A 16,847-nucleotide genomic window follows, 5' to 3' on the forward strand; every position below is an offset into this window, starting at 1 on the left:
AAGATCAATCTACGGAACCTAGTCATTAGACTGAACATTTGGCATAACGTTTATCAACGGAATTTATGAGAAATTAAAAAATATATACTTACGAAGCTACTTATTTATCAGTCACCATACCTTGCAATGAATAGTAAAACGTCGGTTTATCTTGCCTCCAATATTTATCTTGGACTCACAATGCTAACGTACATCATCCACAAAAACATTCCGGAGCGAAAAACATCAGTTCACTAGGAAAACAATTTACTATTACTTCTTCCTTTTTACTGCGTAAACTGGTGGAAATTTGACTCACATCTCAGGAGTCCTGGCAGGTCAAACTGATGGGTGAGCCTTTCCCAGAGGGGGATTCCAGTGCTGGGGGAGCCAGGTGAGCCCGCTGCAGTGGAGGAGGCCGCACTCACCTTTCCATCTTCCTCACTCAACCGCGGATTGTTGACAGGCGATGCCGCGATGGCAACCAAGTACGCCCTTTCCAATTGGCTCATTTCGCGAGGGCAGCGCCCAATGGAGGCGAGGGTAGTTGGTGGGCTGACCAATGCGGCCAAGCCGTGCCTGGGAGCAGGGCGGTGACGCAGGGACGATCGGATCCAGCTCGCTCTCTTTTTCTTTCCCCTGAAGTTGGGAGATGTGAGAGTGAGAGCTTGTGGGTGTCGGAACGGGGTTACCGTTCCCGTCTGATCTTCTATGGTGCTTCCTTTCGAAGTCAGGCCCGGTCAGCCAGAGCAGTAAGTGTTTCGGTGTTAAGTAAGGCGCGCGTGTGTGTATGTGGGAGGGAGCGAGCAGGGAGGTTGGTTCACGATTCGCAGACAGGTGTTCACATCCCCACGGGCCAGAGGAAGGTGAGAAACATTTCATTGGGTGGCTCAGATCCAGAGCTCGGGTGCTTTATTTATTTCCAACTCGTGCCACCCTTCTCCCGTTCGTGTCTCGATGCTCAAAGGCAAGGAACGGAACGGCTTCAATGACCATTGGCTCTCTATTGTTCTTGATGAAAACCGAAGCGAGAATACTCCCGAAATGATGCATTTTAATTGAAAATGGTGTCGCGGTGTTCCGCGATTGCGGACTGTTTCACTTGAACGAGTCCTTCCTGCAGTGAAGGTGTGGCGGCAATAAAATGAAAATTTCTATTGAGATAAATCTGCATTTTGACCTCGTGTCCGTTGTTGGCTACGTATTTTCTTCCCTGCCTCTTATTTTGTATATTTTTCAGAACCATAATAATAGAATATGGCCACTGTTTAGAAACCAATCGAAGGGGTTTGAGCGTTTATTTTGCATCATTATTAGGAAAAAATACGCCTTTGCGCCAATGTGCTGCATTGGCTGTACTGGTCTGTCGAGAATACGATCCTTGATTGTTAATGGTGATAAAACAGTCCCTGTGCGGTAACTGGGCGTTACCAAATGTGTGTGTGTGTGGCTGTGGTTGCTGTTTAACTTTCTACTCGTTCGTCGACTTGTGTTAATGTCGAATATTCTTCGTAGTTGCTCCAAACCATTTTTATATTTAAGCAACTCTATTCGAGACATTGCAGAAACCTACAGCGAAGCATTGTCAACTGCACATCTCCAGTATGTCTACTAAATCCTCTGAATTTGGCTGTTGAATGACATTTTGTAAGCGTGATGCAAATTGGGTTATTTACAGGGAAATCGTATTTCCAGATAGTTTAGTGAGTTTTCACTTCAAAAGTGGCATCTTTGCAAATTTTTTTTTTGCTTGTTCAAAAGAGAATAAAATTATTTTGTGCAACAGGAGTGTTTTTCTACAGGGAGTTTTACAAAAGTCAGTGTTGGAAGACCAGTTCCTTGTTCAGACAGAATATATTGTTTATCAATTTAACCCACTCGTTGCTTTCTTTACATGCTTAGCATTTATAAATGTACTTAGGTTCAGGCTTGAAAATCAATGATGTTTGGAGCACCTGTAAAAAGTCTAGCCCCAAATGAAAACATATTGAATCTTGCATTCTCTTGGTGGGGGAAAAAAAGACTGCTGGGAGAGAGATAAGCAAATTACATAAAATATGGGATTTTTTTGTTAGATTTGCAGATGTGGCATTGTGGGGAGAGCAGCAATAATAGAACTTGCCTCCCAAATTTAACTTCTTGTTCAAGCAAGTACTATTGTCAGATTAAAGTGTTGAACAAAAAAAAAATTAATAGACATTTGCACAGTACCTTCTCTTACTTCAACTTTTATGAATACTTCGGTGTGGTGTAGTGAGCAATGAAGAAAGATGAGTACAACGGGATCTTGATCAGACGGGCCGAGGAGTATCGGATGGAATTTAACTTGGATAAATGTGAGGTGTAGCATTTTGTTAAGGCAAATAAGGACAGAATTTCTGCACTTAATGTCCTGGGAGTGTTGCTGAACAGAGACCTTGGAGTGCAAGTTCATAGCTCCTTGAATGTGAAGTCACAGGTAAATAGGGTAGTGAAGAAGGCATTTGATACACATACCTTTATTGATCAGTGCACTGAGTATGAGTTGGGATGCCATTTTGTGGTTAAAAGAGACATTGGTTAGGGCACTTTTGGAATAACGAATTCAATTCTTGTGTCCCTCCTTTTTAGGAATGATGTTGTAAAACTTGAAAGGGTTCAGAAAAGACTTATGTTGCCACGGTTGGAGGGTTTGAGCTAAAGGGAGAGGCTGAATAAGCTGGCGCTGTTTTCCCTGCAGTGTCAGAGGCTAAGGGGGTGACCTTTCATAGAGGCTTATAAAACCGTGAGGGGCATAGATAGGGTGAATAGCCAAGGTTTTTTGCCTGGTGTAGGGTTATCCAAAACTAGATGGCATCAGTTTAAGGTGAGAGGGGGAAGATTTAAAAAGGACCTAAGGAGCAACTTTTCATGCAGAGGAAGTGGTGGTGGCTCATATAATTACAACACTTCAAAGGCATTTGGATGTGTACATGAATGGGAAAGGTTTGGGATATGGGGCAAATGCTGGCAAATGGGACCAATTTAATCTGGATATCTAGTTGGCATTGATGAATTGGACTGAAGGGTCTGCTTTGGTGCTGTACAACTTTATAATTGCAAATAATGATCTCAAATAGGTGAGATGGGACATGTGCAACTTACAGCATATTTATTATGACCCAACTGGTTATACTAGCGGTTATGGTGCATATATGCCATTTTACTGCATTCATGACAATTTCTTATCATACTGAAGTATTGACAGGAACATGGGGGGGCCCTTTAGCTCCTCGAGTAAGTTCTCATCCAAAGTGAAAGTCTGTATCTTGCTCATGTATTTGTATCAGACATCATCCATTCCACATTGAAGTTAATATTGAAATGTGAAACTGTCTCAATATTTCCCCATTTATATTGTTCTTGATTAATGACTATTCTATCTTTTCAACTCATTATTCTGGGCATATTGAAACAAATACAGTATAAAAATAGAAGCAACTTTCTGACTTGGAATGTTTCAACACTCACCTCATGTCGTCCACCTTTTCTAAGGGATAGTGAAGTTGACTAAACGTGACTGCTTCCTTTTAACGTTCCATGCTGGTGATTATTTATCAATTGTTCTGTTGTTATTTCATCCTGTAGCAAAATTTTGTCTGTCCCGACACTGAAGCTAATTGACCTATATTTTTCTAGATCTAGGGGTGTTTTGTCTCTAATATAATGCTGGCTGCAGGTATTTTGGATTGTATCTATGCTCTTAAACTCTGCTATTGCTTTGCCATTTTGTTTTTCAACTACCTGTCCAGTGTGCTTTTCAGATTTTCTGAAAGCCCTTTGCAGTAGGGCATGTAGTGTTGATTCAATTCTCAGAGCAAATTTATTTTAATTTAAGAAATATTTTGTGGGTGCTTGGAGTTTTGAAAGGGTTGGATTTTATTTGCAAGGCTTTAAAAATCCTTTCTTATAAGTGTTCTTTTTAAACTGGAGTGTTATGATGAATAGTTACCTCAGTGCCAAAGCAACTCCCAAGATTTTTCAGCAACAGAAAGGTAAGTCAGTTATGCAAACTGGTCATTTTGATCTCATGGGGATTTTATGCAATTATAAATTGTTCCACCATCTGTCACAATGTGGCACAATCATTGCGCTGTCTTTTGTTAAGTCACGGCACTACCTAACCACCGCCTCTAACCTCATAGTCCCACAATCCCGCACCGCCCGTTTCTACCTCCTGCCCGAAATCCACAAACCTGACTGCCCCGGCCAACCCATTGTCTCAGCCTGCTCCTGCCCCACCGAACTCATCTCTGCATACCTCGACACAGTCCTGTCCCCCTTAGTCCAAGAACTCCCTGCCTACGTCGGGACACCATGCACGCCCTCCACCTCCTCCATGATTTTCGCTTCCCCGATCCCCCAACGTCTTATCTTCACCATGGGCATCCAGTCCCTGTACACCTTCATCCCCCATCACGAAGGACTCAAAGCTCTCCGCTTCTTCCTTTCCCGCCGTACCAACTAATACCCTTCCACTGACACCCTCCTTCGACTGACTGAACTGGTCCTCACTCTGAACAACTTCTCTTTCCAATCCTTCCACTTCCTCCAAACCAGAGGAGTAGCCATGGCCACCCGCATGGGCCCCAGCTATGCCTGCCTCTTCGTAGGATATGTGGAACAGTCCATCTTCCGCAGCTACACTGGCACCACCCCCCACCTTTTCCTCCGCTACATCGATGACTGTATCGGCGCTGCCTCGTGCTCCCACGAGGAGGTTGAACAGTTCATCCACTTTACTAATACCTTCCACCCCGACCTCAAATTTACCTGGACTGTCTCAGACTCCTCCCTCCCTTTCCTAGACCCCTCCATTTCTATCTCGGGCGACCAAATCAACACGGACATTTACTATAAACCGACCGACTCCCACAGCTACCTGGACTACACCTCCTTCCACCCTGCCCCCTGTAAAAACGCCATCCCATATTCCCAATTCCTTCGTCTCCGCCGCATCTGCTCCCAGGAGGACCAGTTCCAATACTGTACAACCCAGATGGCCGCCTCCTTCAAAGACTAGCATTCCCCCCTCCCCACCCCCCAGACATGATCGACGCTCTCCACTGCATTTTCTCTGCCCTTGAACCCCGCCCCTCCAATCGCCACCAGGACAGAACCCCACTGGTCCTCACCTACCACCCCGCCAACCTCCATATACATCGTATCATCCGTCGTCATTTCCGCCACCTCCAAACAGACTCCACCACCAGGGATATATTTCCCTCCCCTCCCCTATCAGCGTTCCAAAAAGACCACTCCCTCCGTGACTCCCTCGTCAGGTTCTCACCCCCCACCAACCCAACCTCCACTCCCGGCATCTTCCCCTGCAACCGCAAGAAATGCAAAACTTGCGCCCACACCTCCCCACTTACTTCCCTCCAAGGCCCCAAGGGATCCTTCCATATCTGCCACAAATTCACCTGCACCTCCACACACATCATTTACTGCACCCGATGTGGCCTCCTCTATATTGGAGAGACAGGCCGACTACTCGCGGAATGTTTCAGAGAACACCTCTGGGACACCCGGACCAACCACCCTGTGGCTCAACACTTAACTCCCCCTCCCACTCCACCAAGGACATGCAGTTCCTTGGACTCCTCCATCGCCAGACCATAGCAACACGACGGCTGGAGGAAGAGCGCCTCATCTTCCGCCTAGGAACCCTCCAACCACACGGGATGAATGCAGATTTCTCCAGTTTCCTTATTTCCTCTCCCCCCACCTTGTCTCAGTCCCAATCCTCGAACTCAGCACCGCCTTCCTACCTCTCCGCCCCTACCCCCACTCCGGCCTATCACCCTCACCTTAACCTCCTTCCACCCTATCGCATTTCCAACGCCCCTCCCCCAAGTCCCTCCTCCCTACCTTTTACCTTAGCCTGCTTGGCACACTTTCCTCATTCCTGAAGAAGGGCTCATGCCCGAAACATCGATTCTCCTGCTCTTTGGATGCTGCCTGACCTGCTGCACTTTTCCAGCAACACATTTTCAGCTCCAGCTGAGGTCTAACAAATGTGCTATGCAAGTTCAACATCACTTTCCTCTATACTCCATGTTGCTTTTAATAAAGTTGAGGGCATTGTACGCTTTTTTTATTTACTGCTCTCTCAACTTGTCCTGCCACCTTCAGTAATCTGTGCATATATATGCCCAGGTCCCTCTACTCCTGCACCCCCTATCTCCTCCTGTTTTAAATTGTCTTTCCATGTTTCATCTATCAAAGTGTCACCTCGCTCTTCTCTGCATTGAATCTTACCTGGGTGGGTGGGAATTTTGTGGAAACCTCTCCAACACTTGCTCTGGAGAACCATTTCATTTACCAACTCGTATTTCTGAAAAGAGCTGTTTTGTAAAAGCTTTATTATCTTGAACACACTGGACAAAGGTGAGAATGACACATCTGAAATTTCTGAATTGGTGCCCCTTCCTTGTGTACAATAAATTTCAAAGCAGTGTAAAAAATTCTGTCTGAATGTATAAGATTATATGCTTCAGCTGCATGTCCCTCTTCAGCAATACTCAGACTTGTCACCAAGTAACTGAGCAACTTCTGGATTTTTGCTTTTGTCTGTGGAATATGGAAATACATATTTCATTGGGCAGTAATTAAAACAATCATTTTTGTCTCCACCTCCACAGCAAAATCCAAGACATGCATGAGTCTGTTTTCATATCATACTTAGATACTTCCAACTCTTTACCTCTCATCACTTCTGTTTTTCCTTTAATTTTTTTTCTCGGCGCTAGTAGTAAAGTTTAGATGAATGAATTGAGATTAGTTAGCACGTCATCTTTTGATCTGGTGACAAGTACATACTCACTCCTGATTAATATTAAAAAGTAATAAATTTTCAATTGGGCAATTCCATGTTACTTCCTTACCAGTAACCTCTGATTTGTTCTGTGGAATGTGACTGCAAGTATTAGCATGCTAATAGTGTATTAAAATACTCCAAGTTGCTGCTTGTTCTTCTAGGGATTAATACATGAGGTTAGAAATGAAGATAGAGAACGCAGAAAAACATTTGCCACAATTTTTGAAGCTATTTGCACCTAATTTGTAAGCACAGTTTGGTTCATACAACCCCCTACCTCAACTGCTTTTCCCACATGCCTCAAATGTTGGAAGATTACCAGATATTTCCTCAGTGTTTTGAGGCATTCTTAAGATACTTCAGTGCTAATATATACCTTTTTCAAAGAATGAAGTCTTCATGATGATACCAATAATTTATAACACATATTAAAGTCTCTAAGAAGAACATTAGCCTTCATAACCTCTGTCCAAAAATGCTTCACTTCAGCAACCATCTATAATCCAGCACTTTTTAGACATAGTAAAGGGTTTTGAGGCATTTCACAGAAGCATTATGAAGTCAAATTGGACAGCCAGCCATGAGAGATTGGGACAGATGCCACAAGATTTTTGTTTAATTTGTTCATGGAATGTGGACATTTTATCCCATTTCCAGTTGCCCTGGAGAAAGTGATGGTGAGCTGCCTTTTGTACTGCTACAGTCTTTCTTTAGACAAAGACTTTTATGTTTTGAGGAGCACCTTTTTTTAAAGCAGAAGAGAGGTAATGAGATGGTGAGATTCAAGAACAGAATTCCAGAGTTTGGGACAATTTAAAACCCCATGCATTCATTCTGCCGCAACTTAAAATCAGTGAGATGGAGCCAGATTTGGAGACCAGTTGAGATCATGGAGGGTTCTAGAATTGGAGGTTACAGATATGGGAGGAGTGAGGTGATGGAATAATTTGAAAGCAAGGTAGAAAATTTTAAAGATTATTTTGCTAGACTAGCAGCCCTAACCCTATCATGACCAGTATAGGCTGTCAACATGAGGGTGACTTAGTTAATAAGTGGATTGCACAACTTTGGAGAAGTATTTTGTGCCTGCAGTAAACTGTGCTTAAAGTAGCAGCCAGTTAGTAGATGGTAAGATCCTGCCAACTGTAATGTGCATGCATAATTTTGCTTTTAGTTCTTGGCTCAAGGATAAAAATCAACCAAGACGCTAGAGAGAATTTTCAGCTTTTCATAAAGTTTCTGACTTTGAGTATGTTATCATTGAACCATGCCAATTAAATTTCCCAGTCTGCTTTACATTTGTGCTGTGGGATGAGAGCAGGACCTCTATGTGCCCATGTAACAAAGATTATTATGATTGTCACCTTTTTAAAAGGCATAGCTTTCTACTCCAACTGGATTGAGAATGAATTAATAGACACTTGAAGTAGATTTGGTGAGGTTAGGTTGGTAAAAATTTGGCAGGTGGAAAAATTTGGAGATTAGGTAGTACAAGTAGTTCTCTGCGCGTTCTGGCAGTGCAATTTGCTTAATGTCACTGAGGAATTAAGAAAGGAGAGTTATGGGAACACTTCTGGCAATAGTGTGATTTCCAGGAGTGATTGTTTTGTGCACTTGGTTCAGTGCATGTGCTGATGTTAGCTGCCGACAGAGCAGCTTTTTGTGAGAGATACATTGAGCAGCTTCTTGTGAAAGGTACACTACTCTTAGATTACCTTTTTTTTTCAAAAATAGAAGTAAAGTGATGAGTGTTAGCAAGAAGCATTTTGGTGATAATGTTCTGGGTGGTGAGCAAGAGGCTGTAACACTGGAAAAGAAGTTAGATATTTATAAAGGCTTTTGAGTGTAAGTGAGCTATTTGACATTCACTACTAAACAGGAATGAGGGAGTCGACGTTACTTCATGATGACCCTCTGTCCTTGCATTAACAATATTTTTTAAATGTACTGTTAAATTTACTTTATACATTTTATTCAAGCTGTGCTACACTTTGTGTTGGACGTTTTGGGTGATTTTTGAGTGACTTTTTTTTGCTGGTCAGCCCTTAACCCCACTTTTGCCATAGGCCCCATTATTTATATTAAGCATGGTTTTGCTGGAATGGAACTACAATGTTAAAGGAGAAAGGTATAGAAGTGGTCAGGCCATTTTTGGAACAGTGCATGTGCAATTCTGGTCTCCCTCCTCCAGAAAAGATGTTGTGAAACTTGAAAGCGTTCAGGAAAGATTTATAAAAGTCTTGCCATGTTTGCAGAGTTTGAGCTATAGGCAGAGCCTGAATAGGCTGGGGCTGTTTTTCCTGGAGCTTTGGAGGCTGAGGGGTGACCTTGATAGAGACTTATAAAATCATGAGGAGCATGGATAGGATGACTAGATGAGGCTTGGGGTGAGAGGAGGAAGATTTAAGAGACCTAAGGGGCAACTTTTTTTTTAATGCAAAGGGTGTGTGTATGGAATGAGCTGCCAGAGGAAGTTGTGCAGTAGACCAGCAGGCAGCATCAGGAGGCAGTGTAGTCGACATTTTGGGTGTAACCTTTCTTCAGAACTGGGGATAGGTATAGGGGAGCTGCAGATAGAGGGTGGTGGGGGAATAGTGGTGAAGTGGGGATAGGTGATGACAGGCAGAGGGTATGACCTGGTTGGTCAGTGGGAGGAATGAATCCGGTTGACAAGGAGGAATGGAAGAGAGGGAGTCAAGGGATGGGAAGGGAGGTTATTTGAAATTGTGGAACGGTGTTGAGTCCTCCGGGCAGTCGACTGCTCAGGTGGAAGATGAGGTGGTGATCTTCCAATTTGCTGTTTGATTCATTGTGACAATGGAGGAGGCCAAAGATGGTCATGTCGGAAGGGGAGTTAATATGGGTGGTGACTGTGAGGTTGGATCAGCCCCCTGTGGGCCTGGCTGAGATGCTCAGCGAACCACTCCCTAAGTTTAATTGGTCTCCCTGATATAGAGAAGACCACATCGAGAGCACCTGATGCAATAAATTGGGTTGGAAGAGAGGCAGGGGAACCTCCGTCTCACCTGCAAGGTCTGTTCGGGGCCCTGGATGGAGATGAGGGCTTGGTTATTAGCAGGTTTGCATCTTTCTGGTTGCACGGGGAAGGAACTGGGGTTCGGGGGTTGGCAGGGAGAGTGGCAAACCAAGGACTGTCAAAGGGAGCGGTCCTTGTGGAAGGTGAGGAGGGGAAGATGTTCTTGGTGGTGGGTTCTAATTGGAGTTGGTGGAAGTGTTTTAAGGATGATGCATTGGATGCACAGATTGGGGTGGTTGGTGAGAACAAGGGGGTCTCTGTCTTTATTGCGTTTGGGGGGGATGATTTAGAGCAGTGCAATGGGGAACAGAGGCAGTGCAGTGAAGGGCTGTCTGGATGACAGAGGGAGGAAAATAGGTGGACATCTGGGGTAGATTCTCATCTGAGCGGAGGTAGAGGAATTGGGAGACCGGAATGGGAGGAGGTGTAGTCCAGGTAGTTATGGGAGTCTTTGGGTTTGTAGTAAACATTCATCTGGAGACAGTGTTCCCTGAGATGGAAATGGAGAAGTCAAGAAAGGTGAGGGAGGTGTCTGAGATGGACCAAGTGAATTTGAGGGCTGTGTGGAAGTTGTGGGCGAAGTCGATAAACTGCAGGAAGCTGCCCTGATGCAGTCAACGATGTAATTATGGAAGAGTTGGGGCACAGTGCCTGGCTAAGTACTGAAGAGGGACTGTTCAACTGGTACAATTACAACATTTTTAAAAGACATCAGGATGGGTATATGAATAGGAAGTGTTTAGAGGCATATGGGCCAAGTACTTGCAAATGGAACTAGATTAATCTAGGATATCTGATCAGTAATCAAGAATTGGACCAAAGCATCTATTTCTGTGCTGTCTGTAACTCTAACTGCCTGTATTTAGCAAGGACATACAGTCAAGCGTGTTTTTGACAATGGCAGATTTGAAAAGAAATCACTTAAACTGCAAACTTTTTATTCATTGGTACCCATGGGACCAGGAGTGTGCTGTTTGATCAAATAATTCAGATAATCAAGAGGTATATACAACTGCAATAAACTCTGACCAAGTGATGCTTTGCAGCATTGACACTCCTCTAAAAAATTTATGTAAAAATATCAAATATGCCTCCTAAACCCATTGTAAAAAGACAAGCTAAGTGATAGAAACATATGGCAGGGGCTGTACATATCATGGTTATACATTACTGACAGCCAGGATGTGGTGGTATTTTGTAGTATTTCAAAAATATTTGCTAGTTGATAAAGTGCTGGTTAAAACCAAGTTTGGTATACTTTGGTTTAATGTGCATTTTTGCTGCTATTTCTTTTCAGTAAAAAAAGTCTTCAGTCTTTTCCATTCTTAAAAAATTGATACGGTGGCACAGTGGTTAGCACTGCTGCCTCACAGCGCCAGAGACCCGGGTTCAATTCCCAACTCGGGCATTGACTGTGTGGAGTTTGCACATTCTCCTCGTGTCTGCATGGGTTTCCTCCGGGTACTCTGGTTTCCTCCCACAGTTCAAAAGATGTGCAGGTCAGGTGAATTGGCCATGCTAAATTGCCCGTAGTGTTAGGTAAAAAGGGGTAAATGTAGGGGTATGGATGGGTTGCGCTTCGGCGGGTCGGTGTGGACTTGTTGGGCCGAAGGGCCTGTTTCCACACTGTAAGTAATCTAATCTTAAAAAAAAAAAGTTCTATCGCACATATTAGTCTTCTAATAAAGTTTCCAGTTTGTTGGAGATCCAGCTTATTTTATGGTGGTATACTGAGTTAAAGCTTCACTTACCAATGTTGCTGTAGATAATATATATTCAATAATTTTGTAGACTCTTCTGTTTTACAAAAGTAGCAGGTCAGGCAGCATCCAAGGAGCAGGAGAATTGACGTTTTGGGCATAAGCCCTTCATCAGGAATCTGTTTCTCTCTCAACATGGGTTTATGATAGAGGGGAAATATTTAAACATGTTAGGCAAGTTCTTTTTAAGAGGGTGCTAAGTGCCTGGAATACGCTGCCAGATGAGATGGTAGAAGCAGACAATACCAGTGTTTAAGTGGCATTTCCGCAAATACATGAATAGGCACAGAATAAAGGGATATGGACCATATGCAGTCAAATTGGATTAGTTTACAATGGCATTAAAATGGTGGGCCGAAGGGTCTGCTCATAGGAATTAGGAGAGGGTGTGGGTAGTTGACCTGTTGCTGTGCTGTTCTATGTTCTAAGTAGTGAAATTAAGTTGAATTTCCATAGGATCCTGGTCAACCTGATCAATACTACTTAGTTCAAGTTTAATTATTTATAGATTACCACAAACAGCAAGGGCCACAATGCTGATCCCTGTGAAATCCCACTGGACTCCAGCTTCCAGTCTCTGAGCCCTTGAACAACACCGTCTGCTTCCTGTCACTCAGCCAATTTGGGATCAATTATCCGAATTCCTTTGGATCCCATGGGCCCTTAATTTCACTATCAGTTTACTATGCAGGATCTTAAGAGCCCTGCTGAAATCCACATAGACTGTCAAAAGTACATGTGGTTACCTCTTCTAAATAATTGTCATGATTTGGAGATGCTGGTGTTGGACTGGGGTGTACAAAGTTAAAAATCACACAATACCAGGTTATAGTCCAACAGGTTTAATTGGAAGCACACTAGCTTTCAGAGCGACGCTCCTTCATCGAGTGATAGTGGAGGGCTCACATGTGATTTACACATGAAAGAAGTGAAACTCACTGTATTCTAACAGATGAAAGGCTTAACAGACAATCAATTTTTCAATGTATAATTTCAGTTACATCACACTGTAAATTTTTGCTATAAATTCTGTTAGGATTGAGCCCTCCACTATCACCTGATGAAGGAGCGTCGCTCTGAAAGCTAGTGTGCTTCCAATTAAACCTGTTGGACAATAACCTGGTGTTGTGATTTTTAACAAAAAATTCAGTGTCCTTTTGTATTTCCTCCCTTGCCTCACTCAACAGCCTGGAGTACATTTCATCTGGATTCTTGAGATTTATCTACTTTTAAGTCTGCTAGTCAACTCCATCATCTTCTCTGGAAAAGAACTGCAGATGCTATAAATCAAAAACAGAAATTGCTGGATAAGCTCAGCCGGTCTGGCAGCATCTGTGGAGAGAAATCAGTTAGCGTTTCGGGTTGAGTGACCTTTTCTCAGAATTCAATCTTCTTTCTACGCTAATTTCTTTAAATAGATCACAATCTTTCTCCCTGATTTCTATACCGACACTATCCCCCTCCCGAGTGAAAAAGCTCCCCTTTTAATCAACTTGTAAAATATTGCTTGGGGTTTTCCTTTCTTACCTGCCATTATTCTTGCCCCCTTTTTTCATCTAATTTTAAATTTTCCTTTGCACATTCTCTACTTCCTTTTAGAGCCCTTTGTATCTACCATAAGCCTCCCTTTTTCTCCCTTATCCAATCCTGTATATCCCTTTTTATATAGGATTTGTTGGAGATGTTGCTCACACTGTTTATTGGAACTTGTTTGCCTTTACAATCATTCTACTTTGAAAGGGTCAATAAAATATTCTGCTCCCAAGTTACTCTAGTCAAATCATACCTAATCTTAATAAAATTGGCCTTCTCTTGCGCCCCCCCCCCCCCCCCCCCTCCAGTTTAGAATTTTGAGTTCAAGCCACTCTTTTCCATACAAATTTGAACCTAACTGATTTATGGTTACTGTCTGCAAAATGTTCCCACACTTTCCTGGCTTCGTCACCTAAAATTAAGTCCAGTATCACCCCATTTTTGGTAGGACATTCTATGTACTGGGTCAGAAAGCTCTCCAGGAATTGTTTAATAGAACCCCTCTCCCTCTAAACCTGTCTCACAATGATTACCCCAGTTACTGTTGGGCAAGTTGATATCCCTTTATAATAGGTGTAAGTTAGCTTGCTGAGTTGGGACATTTATTTTCACATGTTTCGTCACCATACTAGGTAACATAATCAGTGAGAGTACCCGGTGAAGTGCTGGTGATACGTCCCACATCTCTATTTATAGATCTTGGTTTCTTAAGGTGGGTGATACCATTTCTGATATTTTTTTTTCCCAAGGGAAAGTAGATAGAATCTACCAACACGCAAGCAGTGGCTAATGAAACTAAAGGATCCATTACACACTACCAGCAAATCTAACCTAATTTACAAGATACCATGCAAGAACACAAATTCCCCAAACAGAACAACAACAACTGTGTTTTATAAAAAAAACTACATTCGGACAAACGAGCAGGAAACTTGACACCAGGATACACTAACACCAACTAGCCACTAAAAGACATGACCCACAATCACTAGCTTCCATATATACAGACAAAGAAGGACACCCCACACATCCTAGGACAGGTGAAACAAAGACGCCGACAAGAATTCTTGGACGCATGCCATTCTAACCAGAACTCCTCCAATAAACATAGAGGACCCGAAATGTTAACTCTTAATTTTTTCCCCATAGATGCTGCCAGACCTGCTGAGCTTTTCCAGCAATTTCTATTTTTATTTCTAATTTAAGCAGCTGTAGTTCTTTCAGTTTTTATGGGGAGTATCCTGTTGGTGATTTTGCGAGTTTAGCAACTCACCTCTGTCCACCTAATCCTAAATCTTGGAAACTTCAGTATAGGTACTATTGATTTTGTCTTGGTGCTGTGTTACCTCTCTCTTCAGTGGTGAAGGCCACTCAAATGTAGAGTACAGAGCAAAACTCAAATAGCTTTTCAGTTTTATTTTTAGTGGTGTTGGTAATAGTTACCTGCCACTGTGCTAATCTCTTTTACCAAAGGAATTCGAGTGCTTGCTGAATTATAAGTGACATTAAATTCTCCTAGCTTCCTTGAGACCAGCATGATACAGCTTGCTATATCTGGGCAGAATGTTTGTGATATTCCAATTTCAAGTGAGCAAAAAATTAAAATTTTGGGGGGCAGTTGTAGTCTTTACTACTTTCTCAGTAACTGTTTTCCACTAGCCTAAATGGACCCTCTATTGGGTTTCAGGGCTATTTTGATGAACAACACCTTTCTAATCTTGTGTCTGCATCACTGGGTCTGTTGAATGGAGAAATTCCTTTCAGGAGTAGGTGAGCAATAATTCTTTGTCGCAGATTGTTTGTTTGCTATTGAGCATTCCGGTCATGTGCAAAAAAAAAGGCAGTCCTGTGTTGCAAGTGGGTTCCATATCAGAGTCCGCTTGTACATCGGCTCGCAGTACAGAACAATATAAAGCAGTCGTTCATGACAAAAAGTGTTCATATGTCCAGTCTTTAAAATTATATCACTATGGGCTTGCATTCGTAAGTTAGATTTTCTTAAATCAGGTACCCCATGTATGTACTTTGGCTGTTTAGTACCATGGCCTAGATACCAGGTGGATATGAGAGGCCAATGCCCAGTTCTCTAGTTGCTGTACCATTCTGTTTTGGCTATTTACATTGGTAATGTGAATGGCTGGATACTTCGGTGATAAACTGTGAGAAACATTGCCAACCCAAACCTTATAAACATCCATCACTTGTTATTCAAAGGAAGGGTGATGAACTTTGTCAGGATTTCTTAAACTTTGGTAATTAAATCCTTTAATGTGTGGCCTTATTTATTTTCACTTGTTATCTAGCAGAATCCGAACTTCTCTTCTGGTGTGGAATAGGTTCTGAAAGATCTGTCCCTTTTTGATTATTTGCAGTTGAAATTACTTGAGGTATTATTTTAGATGGGTCTTCAATGATTTGATAACTCAGTACCAGACCAGTTCTGTAATTTTGTTTCATTATTAAAGAGACCTTTTTATTAAATGATCAGAAAATGCTTTTCAGATCAGAATACTGCTTTCAAGGTATTTTGTCATCTAGTTGATACTAGCATGCACATTTTTCACTAACTTGATATGCACCAGTCCAGCATATGTAACTTAGCATGAACTACTCTTGTGTCAGTTGAAATTATTCAAGATTTTTGTAATCTTTCAAATGAGAAGGAACTGAAGCAATATGGCTGCTGCAAAAATAAATGCTGTAGATGCTAAGCATTGAACATAAATGAAACTACTGGAAACTGTCCCAAGTCAGAGAGCATCTGTGGCGAAAGTGAAAAGATTAATCTTTTTTGTGCATACCATTGTTGGAACAAATAGCTCTTTATAGAATGACTATTTACGAATTCATTTTGAGTTTGGTCAGTTTCTGTACTATAGTCGGAACTGAAAGGTGCTGCTGACTTTTTTTTGTTTTCCGTTCCTGGTTTTCATTTGTATCCAGGGAGTACTACTTCATTTCTAAGGTGACTGCTTAAGTGAATGAGCATAATGTTAGGGTAGAGCATTATCTCATTGCTAGGTGCAAATACCACTTGTTTGTTCCAAGCATCAAATGATTTAACGGAAGAAATTTGACAAACATTTCAGTAGCAAGCATTGTCTTGTGTACATATATTGTTTCCTCAAGTACCCAAGGAAATTTGTATTGTCCTAACTGTCACTGTGTAAGATGTTCAATCTTGCTCAAATAAGAAATTGAATCATGAATATTTCTAGTCCAAATTTCTCTAATGAAATCAGCGTTTCAGTAATACGTTACTGGGGAAGCTGTAATGCTGTTTTCAGCAAGTGAAAGCTATTTGTCCTCAGAATGGAAGATAAGCCAAATTAAATGCAACTTGTTGGCTGCTGCTTAGCAATCTGGATGTTGAGGAAGCCATACCAATCAATTGCCACAGTGGTTAGCAGTGCTGCCTCATAGCAGGGGCACAGGTTCAATTCTGTGTGTGCGTCCTCCCTCTGGGTAATCCAGTTTCTTCCCATAGTTTAAAGATGTGCACTTTAGGTGGATTGGCCATGCTAAAATTGTCCATTGTGTCCAGGGCTGTGTAGGTTAGGTGAGTTAGCCATGAAAAATGGAGGGATCGAGTAGGCAGTTGGGTCTGTGTAGGATGTTGTTCGGAGGTTTAGTATGGACTTGATAAGCCGAATGGCCTGATTCTCTGATATATCAGTTCAGCTACGCAAAAATGCGAATA

The 16,847-nt window shown here is 42.3% G+C and overlaps 2 protein-coding genes across 11 annotated transcripts in view; one reads left to right on the top strand and one right to left on the bottom strand.

The window, feature by feature from the left end:
• Nucleotides 1–513, bottom strand: part of LOC122551617 (coiled-coil domain-containing protein 148-like) — a 101,234-nt gene extending 100,721 nt beyond the window's left edge. For 2 of the 7 annotated variants that reach the window (XM_087989079.1, XM_087989077.1), the window contains exon 1: nucleotides 299–512. The gene's annotated coding sequence lies outside the window, so the exon portion shown is untranslated. Of the gene's footprint in view, nucleotides 1–92 lie in introns of all 7 variants that reach the window. The other 5 variants (XM_087989080.1, XM_087989078.1, XM_087989081.1 and 2 more) reach the window with 5 other exon arrangements.
• Nucleotides 1–16,847, top strand: part of pkp4 (plakophilin 4) — a 276,311-nt gene that overhangs the window by 38,311 nt on the left and 221,153 nt on the right. For 3 of the 4 annotated variants that reach the window (XM_043693802.2, XM_043693805.2, XM_043693804.2), the window contains exon 1: nucleotides 578–731. The exons of the other annotated variant lie outside the window; for it this stretch is intronic. The gene's annotated coding sequence lies outside the window, so the exon portion shown is untranslated. Of the gene's footprint in view, nucleotides 1–577; nucleotides 732–16,847 lie in introns of those variants that run through there. 4 annotated transcript variants of the gene reach the window in all.

This window comes from Chiloscyllium plagiosum, unplaced genomic scaffold (assembly GCF_037043375.1).
Source record: "Chiloscyllium plagiosum isolate Xiang-an unplaced genomic scaffold, Cpla_swu_hap1 HiC_scaffold_7, whole genome shotgun sequence".
Taxonomy (NCBI): domain Eukaryota; kingdom Metazoa; phylum Chordata; class Chondrichthyes; order Orectolobiformes; family Hemiscylliidae; genus Chiloscyllium; species Chiloscyllium plagiosum.